Source organism: Lepus europaeus, chromosome 3 (assembly GCF_033115175.1).
Source record: "Lepus europaeus isolate LE1 chromosome 3, mLepTim1.pri, whole genome shotgun sequence".
NCBI classification, from domain to species: domain Eukaryota; kingdom Metazoa; phylum Chordata; class Mammalia; order Lagomorpha; family Leporidae; genus Lepus; species Lepus europaeus.
Window position 1 is genome coordinate 77260470 of NC_084829.1, and position 12668 is coordinate 77273137.

Consider the following 12668-nt stretch of genomic DNA (forward strand, 5'->3'; position numbering starts at 1 on the left):
TCAGGAACAACAGTGGGAACTACAGGAATTCTTTCGAAGCAGTGGTTAGGAGAAGCAGATAATACAGTTGATGTATAGGGTATGGTATGTGTAATTTTAAGTGGGATGTCACACATGCTTTCATTTAAACAGATCAACTGCTTCCATATGTCCTACACAAACTATCCTCATTGTTGTTATTTTCCGAGAGAGGGAGGGAGAGGTTTATTCAGACAAGACTGTGGTATGGTTTTGTTTAATACTATTCTGTAGTGATATAAATGTTGGGCTTGGGTTCCTGGCTTTGCTATTGGAGGAAACTGAGGTGAGAAAGGAACAGCAGAAAGGACTTGCTAAATTAGTCTACAGGCCCACACATCTGCCTTTTCACGGGACTTGATGTTTTTCCATTACTGTATTCATTCCTTTACACCACAAGTGCGGCTGTCATAGCAGCTTGGCAAAATGAATGTAGCCACTTGCTTATTTTCTTATGTAAACATCACAGAAATTGTAGAAACAGATACTTTTATATACAGGAGTCAGGAAGGAAATCTGGGACAGCCGTGTGGAGGAGGCAAGCTTTCTTCAGTAATATGCTAATGTTTGCGATTGATTTTAGACCTCAGGGCCCTCATCTGTAAAGGGAAGGGAAGGGATCAGAGGATCCCCAGTGGGCCATTCCAGAATGCTCCCTCCTTCAGGTAATTCTTGTGCATTTATTTCTGGCTTAAAGTGAGAAACAATTTCTTCATGCTGTGATTCCCTTTATGCTTAGAAGTCTTGTGAATATGACAATTGTTGTGTTAGCTTGCAACCATGAGCAACCTTAGGCATTTGTTTTAATATTTGAAAAGCCTCATATGCTGCCTGAGGAGTGAGCTTTAAATTTTGAGACTGAAAGCACAATCCTCTGACCAATAATCTCTTACACTCTCATATGGATTTTGAAATTAGCACCCTCAGCAGAGAAAATGCCCTTTGGTTGTATGTCTTGCTGTAAATAAAGCACCAGTTAGGTGATAACCACATCCTTAGATTTCGTTTCAGGGTTCTATGGAAGAGTAGCAGTTCCTGGACAGTTAAATTCATATTACTGGGAAAAAACTTGCTAAAACTCAAGATTTCTCAGGAAAATAGAATACATGGTTTATTCTCCCCATTAAATTATATTGATTTACCACTTAAAACAGATTGAATACCAGATATAGGTTGTAAGATATCTGTTCTAGAAATCTGGAGTGAAAATAGATATTAATATGTTGGTGTAAACCTCTTTTTCTAATATGCGTATTTTTTAAAGGTTGTTTTACAGTTAAGTACCATTACAATATCAGATTTCAAGACATACTACAGGTCAGTTATAATCAAAACAGCCTGGTACCGGTACAAAAATAGATGGATAGACCAAAGAAACAGAATAGAAACACCAGAAATCAATCCAAACATCCATAGTCAATTTATCTTTGACAAAGAAGCTAAAATCAATCTCTGGAGCAAGGACAGTTCCTTCAACAAATGGTGCTGGGAAAACTGGATTTTCACATGCAGAAGTATGAAGCAAGAAGATCCCTAACTTATATTTTACACAAAAATCCACTCAAAATGGATTAAAGACCTAAATCTACAATCTGATACCATCAAATTATTAGAGAACATTGGGGAAACTCTGCAAGACATTGGCATAGGCAAAGAGTTCTTGGAAAAGACTCCAGAGGCACAGGCAATCAAAGCCAAAATGGACAAATGGGATTACATCAAATTGATAAGCTTCTGTACTGCAAAAGAAACACTCAGCAAAATGAAGAGGCAACCAACAGAATGGGAGAAATTATTTGCAAACTATGCAACTATTTGCAAACTATGCAATAAAGGATTAATAACCAGAATATATAAAGAGATCAAGAAACTCAACAACAAGAAAACAAACAACCCAGTTAAGAAATAGCTAAGGACTTAAACAAACATTTTCAAAAGAGAAAATCCAAATGGCCAAGAGTTACATATGAAAAAATGCTCAGGATCACTAGCTGTCAGGTAAATGCAAATCTAAATCTAAATCTAAATGAGGTTTTACCTCACCCCAGTTAGAATGGCTTTCATACAGAAATCAACAAACAACAAATGTTTGAGAGAATGTGGGGAAAAAGGTACCCTAATCCACTGTTGGTGGGAATGTAACCTGGTAAAGCCACTGTGATAGACATTCTGGGGATACCTCAGAAATCTTAATATAGACCTACCATATGACCCAGCCATTCCACTCCTGGGAATTTGTCCAGTGGAACTGAAATCAGCATATGAAAGAGTTATCTGTACCTCCATGTTTATTGCAACTCAATTCACAACAGCTAAGATATGAATCAACCCAAATGTCATCAACTGAAGATTGAATAAGCAAATTATGGGATGTTACACCATGGAATACTACACAGTTCTTAAAAAAATGAAATTCTTTTGTTTGCAACAAAGTGGATGCAACTGGAAAACATTATACTTAGTAAAATAAGCCAGTCTCAAAAGGACAATTACCATATATTCTCACTGATCTATGGTAATCTGTAGAAGTGAAATTGACATTTTGAGATCTCATGACAGTTTTTCTTTCAACTATTTTTTTGAACTCTTTACTTAGTATAAAGTTAGTCATATGTATATACATTTAATTGAAAATAAATCTTAGTTAAAAAATAAGAATGGGAATAGGAGAGAGAGAAGGAAAGAAGGGTAGGAGGGTGGGTGGGAAATCAATATGTTCCCAAAGTTGTATTTATGAAATGCATGAAGTTTGCATACCTTAAATAAAAAATTTCTGGGTAAAAAATAAAATAAAAAGAAAAAAAAATCTAATGCCAAAAAAAGCAACCCAAGTGTCTACTGATGTATAAATAAACAAACTGTGATATACACAAACAATGGAATATTATTCATTGTTATTAAAAAGGAAGGAAATTCTGATACACGCTGCAACATGGATGAACCTTAAAGACATTAGGATAATTGATATAAGCCATATACAAAAGGATCAATACTCACATCTCTTGTATGAACTACATACAGCAGTCAAATTCAGACAGAAAAAAAGTCATGGTTGCCAAGGTCTGGGAGAGGTGGACTGGGGAGATATTGCTTGATGGGTATAGTGTTTTGGTTCTTCAAAATAAAAAAAAAAAATTAAAAAAAATCTGGTAAATGATGGTAGTGATGATTGCATAACAATACCACTAATTTGTATACTTTAAAATGGTCAAAGGGGTTGGCATTGTAGCACAGTCTGTAAAGCCACGGCTTGCAACATTGCCATCCCATATCAGAGTGCCAGTTTGAGTCCCATGTCTCTGCTTCTTATGTAGCTTCCTGTTAGTGTCACTGGGAAGGCAGCAGAAGGTAGCCTAAGTATCTGGGCCCCTGCCAACCATGTGGGAGATCAAGATGGAATTCCTGGCTCTTAACTTCAGCTTGGCCCAGACCTGTGTGTTGCACCCAGATGGGGAGTGAGCCAGAAAATTGAAGATTGGTCCCTCTATCTCTTCTCTGTTGTCTCTGTTTCTGTCTCCTTGTTTTAGAATCTGTGCCTTTCAAGTAAATAATAAATCTCATTTTAAAAGTGGCTTAAAGGCTAACTTTGTTATATATATATAACAAAGATATATATATATATATATATATATATATATATATATATATCTTACCACATTTTTAAATAAATTAAGTTTTGTTTAAAAGAGCACTGGAAGGGGAAACAGGCATATTAAACATGTTTATTTCTGTAATATGTGTATTTTTAGCAAATGGAGAAATCTAATTATAATACCAGGAGCAATTTAAAGTGTCTGATGTTAAAAGAGTCAGAAGGCTACTTAGCTGGCGCCGCGGCTCACTAGGCTAATCCTCCGCCTTGCGGCGCCGGCACACCGGGTTCTAGTCCCGGTCGGGGCACCGATCCTGTCCCGGTTGCCCCTCTTCCACGCCAGCTCTCTGCTGTGGCCAGGGAGTGCAGTGGAGGATGGCCCAAGTGCTTGGGCCCTGCACCCCATGGGAGACCAGGAGAAGCACCTGGCTCCTGCCATTGGATCAGCGCGGTGCGCCGGCTGCAGCGCTCCTACTGCGGCAGCCATTGGAGGGTGAACCAATGGCAAAAGGAAGACCTTTCTCTCTGTCTCTCACTGTCCACTCTGCCTGTCAAAAATTAAAAAAAAAAAAAAATCCTTGCTGCTTGTATTACAGAATGGGTTGTGGGAGCTCCATAAGTGAAACAGAGATTCCTGTTAGGAAACTGCTACTGTGTTCAAGTGAGATGAAAGTAACCTAGACTTCTCGACAGTGTTAGCGTCTGTGAAAAGACAATATTCTCTCTAAAGCAATAAGGGGGTGACGGGCCAGGGGCGGGGGGAGAGAAAGTAACCTAGACCAATGTAATAGCAGAGAAGTTATGATTGAACTGTATCCTCTCCAAAAAAAAAAAAAAAAAAAAAAAAGAAGGCTACTTAAATACACTAACAATCTTTTTTAAAAAAGATGGGAAAAAGTTTTCTTTTGTTATTTTTTCCCCTATGAAACCTTTTATTTAAGGATTAAAAATTTCATGTATTTCATAAGTACAGCTTTAGGAATACAGTGATTCTTCCAGTCATACCCACCCTCCCACCCACACTCCCACCTTCCTCCTCCTTCCTCTCCCATTCCCAGTCCCAGTATCCACTAAGATCCATTTTCAACTAATTTTATACACAGAATACCAACTCTGTACTAAGTAAAGAGTTCAACAATTTGCACAGAAAAAAAAAAAAACTGTTTCTCAACAGCTGAGACAAGGGCTGTTCAAAGTCATTGTATCTCAAAGTTAATTTCACTTCTTTTTTTTTTTTTTGAGAAAATTAACTTTAAAGAAGCACCCAAGAATGATACATCTTTTGCAAGCACTTAGACATAACTATAACTTATGAAACATAAGCATATCCTCCAATTGATACATTAAAAGAAAGTTATTTCTTGAGAATAAGTTTAATCATTAATCTTTAATTAAAGTACCTAAGAAAACAAGCAGTGGAATTGGACACTTAGGCATAATTAGAACTTATGAGACATAAGATTATCCTCTACTTAATACACTAAAATGAAATAAATCTGTGAGGACAAATTTTACAACAACTATCATAATACAACTCTTTGAGGACGGAGATCCTGCAGGGGAATTAAGTGCACAGTGACTCCTGTTGTTAATTTAACAATTAACACTCTTATGTATGACATCAGTGATCACCCAAGGCTCTTAACATGAGCTTCCTAGGCTATGGAAGCCTTTTGAATCCACAAACTCCATCAGTATTTAGACAAGGCCATAAGAAAAGTGGAACCTCTCTCTTCCCTTCAGATAAAAGTACCTCCTTCTTTGATGACCACTTCTTTCCACTGGGGTCTCACCCCCTGAGGTAATTCATAGAGAACATTTTTTGCTATAGTGTCTTAGCTTTCCATGCCTGAAATGCTCTCATGTGCTTTTCAGCTTGACTGGAATGCTTTAAGAGCTGATTCTGAGGTCAGAGTGCTACTTAAAGCAATTGTCATTCTATGAGTTTGCTCATAAAATGTTGGAACATTCGCTCCTTTTTAATTATATTAGTACTACCAGACACTTAATCCTATCCATATGATCACTTTAAGAATTAAAATGCTATTTTTGCCACCCAGCTTAAGGGGATTTGGGGCCCCATGACAAGTTTTTAAACTGTACCCTTAGAAGTAAGTCTATAGGAACATGTGCAGAACTATAGAGCTTATACAGTACAAACTTCATATACTTCATAATTACAACTTTAGGAACATCGTGATTCTTCCTACTGTGACTGCCCTCCCACCCACTCTCCCATCCCTCTTCCTCATCCCTCTCTTATTCGCACTCTCATTTTATAGTAAGATCTATTTTCAGTTAACTTTATAGACATATGGTTAACTCTGTTTTATTCTTTTTTCAAAGCTTTTATTTGACAGGCAGAGTTATAGACACTAAGAGGGAGAGACAGAGAGAAATGTATTCCATCCTCTGATTCACTCCCCAGATGGCCGCAATGGCTGGAGCTGGGCCGATCCAAAGCCAGGAGCCAGGAGCCTCTTCCGGGTCTCCCACATGGCTGCAGGGACAAAACACTTTGGCCATCTTCCACTGCTCTCCGAGGCCACAGCAGAGAGCTGGATTGGAAGAGGAGCAGCCAGGACTAGAACCGGTGCCCATATGGGATGCCAGTGTCACAGGCGTAGGATTAATTGACTGCCATAGCACTGTCTCCATACTCATAAGTAAAGAATTCAACAAATGGTATGAAAAAAAAAACAAAAAAACAAAAAACTGTTCCTCAACAGTCAAGACAAGGGCTGTTCAAAGTAATTGCTTCTCAAAGTGTCAACTTCACTTGTATGGATTACCTTTTAGGTGCTCCATTAGTTATCACAGGTCAGGGAGAACATATGGTATTTGTTCCTTTGGGACTGGCTTATTTCACTAAGTATGATATTTTCCAGATTCATCTGTTCCAAATGACAAGATTTCTTTTTTTTTTTTTTAACTGCTGTGTAGTATTTCATGGTGTTCATATCCCATAATTTGTGTATCCAGTCTTCAGTTGATAGACATTTGGGTTGATTCCATGTCTTAGCTATTTTGAATTGAGCTGCAATAGACATGGGGTTACAGATAACTCTTTCATATGCTGATTTGGTTTCCACTGGATAAATTCCCAAGAGTGGGATGGCTGGGTCAAATGGTAGGTCTATATTCAGATTTCTGAGGTATCACCACACTGTCTCCCACAGTGGCTTTACCACTTTTTCTTGTAGGAAGCAAATAGATGGGTCTTGTTTTTTTAAATCCATTCAGCCAGTTTGTATCTTTTAATGGAGGGTTAAGGCCACTTATATTCAAGGTGAATATTGATAAGTAATGACTTGGCCTGCTATTTTTCCATAAATATTTCTATCATTTACTTTGGATTTATTTTGTAGTTTTACTGGTGAATTTTCTGCCTTCACATTCTTTCATGATGATGAAATTCTTTCTGTGTTTTTGTGTGTAGCAAATCCTTTAGCATCTTATGTAGGGCTGGATGAGCGATGACAAATTCTTTCAATTTCTATTTATTACGGAAGATCTTTATTTCAACTTCATTCATTAATGAGAGCTTTGCAGTGTCCAGTATCCTGGGTTGACTTGGTGGGTTTTTTTCTCTTAAGATTTGGACTATATCTGCCATTGTCTTCTAGCCCATAGGGTTTCTGTTGAGAAGTCCACTGTGAGTCTAATTGGAGATCCTCTGAAAGTAATCTGGCCTTTCTCTCATGTACATTTTAGAATCTTTTCTTTATGTTTTACTGTGGAGAGTTTGACTGCAATGTATCGTGGTGAAGTTCTTTTCTGGTCATGTGTATTAGGAGTTCTATGTGCTTCCTGTCCTTAGATGTCCATTTCTTTCTCCAAATTAGGAACTTTTTGTCATTATTTCACTAAATTTCCTTCTAATCCATTCTTTCTTTCCACACTTTGAGGAACTCCTAAGACCTGTATGTTGGGTCATTTGATAGTATCAAATTTCCTAACTTCTTCTCCTTTTTATTGATCTGATTGTAAAATTTCCAGAGATTTGTCTTCTAACTTGGATATTCTTTCTTCTGTCTCAGTGAATCTGTTTTTAAGGCTTTCTGCTGCATTTTTAATTTGATCTGTTGAATTCTTCATTTCCAATATTACCTTTTGATTTTTCTTTAAATCCTAATTTCATGGGAAAAATTTTCATTAATGTAATCTATGGATTTCTTTAATTTGTGGTTTTTCTTCTGATTACTTCTAAGTAATCCTATGATCAATTTTTTGAATTCCATTTCTGGCATTTTTTTATTTTTTTCATCTTCACATTAAATTATTGAAGTATTGTTATGTTCCTTTAGGGGCATCATGTTTTCTTTCTTATTCTTGTTTCTTGAATTGCTGCATTTATTTTTAGGCATTTGTAGAGATACTTCCCCCACCCCCCACCCCCATGATAGTGTTGGACTATGCTTCTGTGGCTTAGTGGAATGTCTGCTCTTTGAGTTAGTACCCAGAGTTGTGGCCTAGATATGGCCCAGGAACTCTGTTCAAAGCACCAGGGTGAGGGGAGTATCCATGGTTACACCCATGTGCGGTGTGGTAAATCTTTTTTTTTTTTTTTGTCAGAGGAAGGTTTGATCAGCTCTGTTGGCATAGTCTCATGCTCACCTCCTCTCCTCCAAGGAGACAAATTCCCAGGTGCTAGCCCCATTGGGTGCAATATTCATCCACGCTGCCACAAGAACAACACAAAGGATCCGTGCAGTCCTCAGTGTCTACATAAATCCCATAGCAATGATCTCATCAGGCAATCAGGGTTCCCTGATCCTGTGGAGCTACCTACATTGACTGTTGGGAGACACAACCAAACCCTGCATCCTTCCATGCAGCCCCAGTGTTTTCACAGTCTGTCCCAGTACACAAGGCTCCCACAGTCTTGAACGCCCAGTCCCCTGTCAATTCTCCCCATCAGACTCAGGCATCTCCTCTAGCTATTTGCTGGACATGCAAACACAAGCTGGCACAGCTGTTACATATTTCCAAAATGTAGCCCATGTCTCTCAGCTAGTTACAGGATGCTGGTGTTGGGTGGAAAGAGAAATGTGCCCCCTATTTCTTTTTTTTTCCCTTTAGATTGGCAGCTACACTGTACCCCACTGGACTCCAAGCTAGACTCAGGCCAGACTCTTCCTGTAGCTTTGTTGCCAGTGGCTTGGATTGTTACAGACTGGTCTCACCTCACTCTCCAAAGCTGGTGCTGAGGCTCTCGGCTGCTGAGGTCCTGAGTTGGCATGCATCCACAACCTCCACATAGATTCATAGTGTTCCTCTTATTTGCATGGAGTTTCCTTTGCAGTTTTCTCTCTCTTTCCTGAGATTACACTCTCTCCACTTTTTAAAAAAACTATCCTCCCCTAGACTAGAGCAGTAAGCTCCCTTCTTGGATTGCTTTTACTTTTTTGTTGTTGTCAGTAATGTTCCTGTAAACATGGGCACACACATATTTCATGTTTCTGCTTTCAATTGTGAAGATTGTAGTTGAACTTATACTTCCTTATTTTAAAACTTTCAAAAGCTATAGTAATCACAACAGTGTGGTAGGAGTAGAAATTTGGTGACATGGTTAAGATGCCCTTAGGATGGAACCCCATATTGGGGTGACTGAGTTCAGGTCCCAGGTCTTCCCTCAATTCTAGCTTCCTGCTAATGCAAATTCTGGGAAGCAGCAGGTGAAGACTCAAGTACTCGTGTCTGTACCACTTAGATGTTGGAGACCTGGGTTGAGTGCCTTGCTCTAGGCTTCATTCTAGTCCAGCCCTGGCTGTTGCAGGCATTTGGAAAGTGAATCAGCAGATGGGATATTTCTCTCTTTTTCTCTGCCTTTCAAATAAAATAAATAAATAAATTTTAAAAATGCAGGGTGGCATTGGCATAAAAAACAGGCATATAGACCAATGGAGTATGTATTTTTAAAATTCACATTTACATTGGTTTACTTTATTGCTTTGGTGACCTTTTGTGAATTTTTATTCCAAATAAAGTTTTTTAGAGTCTGCTAATTTAGAATTGGTCCAGATAGCCATTGTATTTTTGTCTCCCTGAAAATCAAAATGAGTACTCTCATGGTTGGCTTGTTGATCAATGACTTAACAAATAGCATTTAAGAAAATGAGCTGTTTAATATATTCCATAGGATATCAGAGCTGTGTATTCTAGTGTTCTCAAATGGTAGTGATTTTGGCAATAACTAGATGTCACAGTAGGAGGATGACTTTGGCATCTAGTGGATAGATCAAGGATGCTGTTGCTAATGATTCAACTGTGCACAAGACAGTCCTCCCCCACCTATCAAGGAAATAATGGCTCCAAATGTCAGTAGCACCGACATTGAGAAACGCTGATCTAGTCCATCTCCACATAATGTAGAACTGAAGTTTACAGAGGTTAGTGTTACCACATTGCCCAATGGCAAGTGGAAGAACCACTCATTTATTAAAAAATGTAAGAAATATAAGGAATTTCAGTAAATCAAAGTTCAAGGGTTTTGATTCTTCATGATGTAAGAAGAAACTCACTAATAGAAACCCATATTAAAAATTTGAACAAAATCTCTTTTCATGTACAAGATTTTCTGAGTGTATTAAATTATTCTGGGGTGGCAGCTGCTGCTTTAATTATTTTTTCCCTTAATTGACTAAACAATAAATATTAGAGCTGCCAACAGGTGTTCTCTTTGACATTTTAAGCATCAGTCAGAACGTAATGCCCTTAAGCCACTTTCTCTCGACCTTATCTGACAATGGTATGCTTTTAACATTTTGAGATGTGAGCCACAATAGGGGTTTAGGAGATAATCTTGGATTAGAGTGGACCAGGAAAAATGGGATTATAGGTAATCATTGTCAGAAAGTATAAAATTGGTTATCTTGAAATTTTGTAATTAAAATTAGAAAAAAACTGTATTATGTCGAGTAATATATATTAAAAGAGTGAAAAATCATTTTTAAGTGTGAAATATGTCACATATATTTAATATTATGGATAACACTGCTAAATTAGCTTTTCAAATCTGGTGCTGTATGTGCTGGAAATTCTCATTCAACTTGGTACCTTTAACAGAAGGAAAATATAGACTCTTTCTTCAGTAGTTTGTATTTCTTAAATATGTACTAGGTATTTTTCTATGTTTTATTTTTGACAACTTAGTTTCTGATTTTCTCACATTGAAGCCAGTTATCTACTGATTTTTTTCTTCCTTCTTTTATGTATTCAGAATTGCTTCTTATTTGATTCAAATATACTCTTTGAATCCTAAGGGTTTTCTTTTTGCTTTAATTTTCTCATTCCAGCCTTAGATCATGGGAGAATGGGAAAATAAACTTCTTATAGTGAATAATAAATATTTGACTTTAAAAATTAAATGTTGAAATCTGAAGAGATGTTTAACCTAAAATGACATCTACTGAAAAGATATATTGCATGAGTCCTAAAAAGAGGTTGTGGTTACTGCTCAGGTTGATTGTCAGATATGCCGTGACTTCCTGCCATTCATGGGTGTGGTTAACCCATATGTAAAGGTAGATTGAACATTAAGTAACTACTATAGTTATGTTTTAAGCACTCTTCTTTCAAAGTTATAGCATTACCTTATAGAAGTTTGCAGGAATCTATTTTTGACACAGTAATTAAAATTAAAACAGTGTAATTGTAAAATTTGACTTTGAACAATTTGTAGCAATGGTTGTTTATTCTCTTTATTCTTCACCCTCTTGCTTTGCATGCTCCAGTATTGACTGTGGTGGGAGAGAGGGTATTGAAAAAGTTATACTTTTGTACTCTTTACTGTTTATCTTTTGTCACAGTCACTTTCCTTATTTTCAGAGAAAAGCCAGAGGTGAAGGAATTAAAGAGGTGAAGGAATTAAAAATGGGCTACTGCCTATTTTGGAGATTCATAGAGTAGTTTAGATCAGGCTAGTTTAAAATAATAATTCCTTTTCTACTACTTGAAACAGTATTGCATATTCCTGGGTTCCAATTCTCAGAGGTCTTTGAGGATTATCAGCTTAATACTTCTACCAAGTTCTTCAAAATTAAAAAAAAAAAAAAACAAACAAAAACAGAAGGAATCAGTTAGTAGAACTATCAGTAAATATAGCCAATTTGGATCGCCTAAATTTTGGGGGTTGAAGGAGGATCAGTATAATAATTTTTATAGAATAGTTCAGATTGGTCTGTATCTGCAAATGCCTGGATTCTCCCCTCCTATTTTGTTCATTTTGAACCCAGAGTTTTAAAGTACAACTTAGAATGTGCTTCTTTCTAGGAGCTGCATGCCTGATGGCTGTGGCAGCTATATAGCAACTCAACATTGTGCTCAGTTATTGAGTTAATATTATTGGTATAGATTTTAATACTAAAAGTTCAAAATTTCTAGGGTCTAAAATCCCCAAAGTCAGAATCCCCTGAAAGGTTAATATTTTGAATATTGAGATCTTGAAAATAAACTTCCCATTTGGGAAAAAAAGACTATTTTTAAAAAAAGATTATTTATTTATTTATTTGACAGGTACAGTTACAGACAGTGAGAGAGAGAGAGAGAGAGAGAGAGAGAGAGAGAAAGGTCTTCCATCTGATGGTTCATCCTCCAAATGGCCACAACGGCTGGAGCTACGCCAATCCAAAGCCAGGAGCCAGGTGCTTCTTCCTGTTTTCCCATGTGGGTGCAGGGGCCCAAGCACTTGGGCCATCCTCCACTGCTTTCCCAGGCCACAGCAGAGAGCTGGACTGGAAGAGGAGTAACCGGGACTAGAACCCAGCGCCCATATGGGATGCCGCCACTGAAGGCGGAGGATTAACCTAGTGTGCCACGGTGCCGGCCCAAAAAAAGACTTTTTTTTTTTTTTGGACAGGCAGAGTGGACAGTAGAGGGAGACAGAGAGAAAGGTCTTCCTTTTTGCCGTTGGTTCACCCTCCAATGGCCGCCGCGGTAGCGCGCTGCGGCCGGCGCACCGCGCTGTTCCGATGGCAGGAGCCAGGTGCTTCTCCTGGTCTCCCATGGGGTGCAGGGCCCAAGAACTTGGGCCATCCTCCACTGCACTCCCTGGCCA

The 12668-nt window shown here is 38.0% G+C and overlaps 1 protein-coding gene and 1 pseudogene across 1 annotated transcript in view; one reads left to right on the forward strand and one right to left on the reverse strand.

The window, feature by feature from the left end:
* The window catches only part of BCKDHB (branched chain keto acid dehydrogenase E1 subunit beta), a 269800-nt gene that overhangs the window by 30711 nt on the left and 226421 nt on the right, over positions 1-12668 (forward strand). The window lies entirely within an intron of this gene.
* LOC133756353 (putative elongation factor 1-alpha-like 3) overlaps positions 1-12668 on the reverse strand; it is a 43452-nt pseudogene that overhangs the window by 2364 nt on the left and 28420 nt on the right.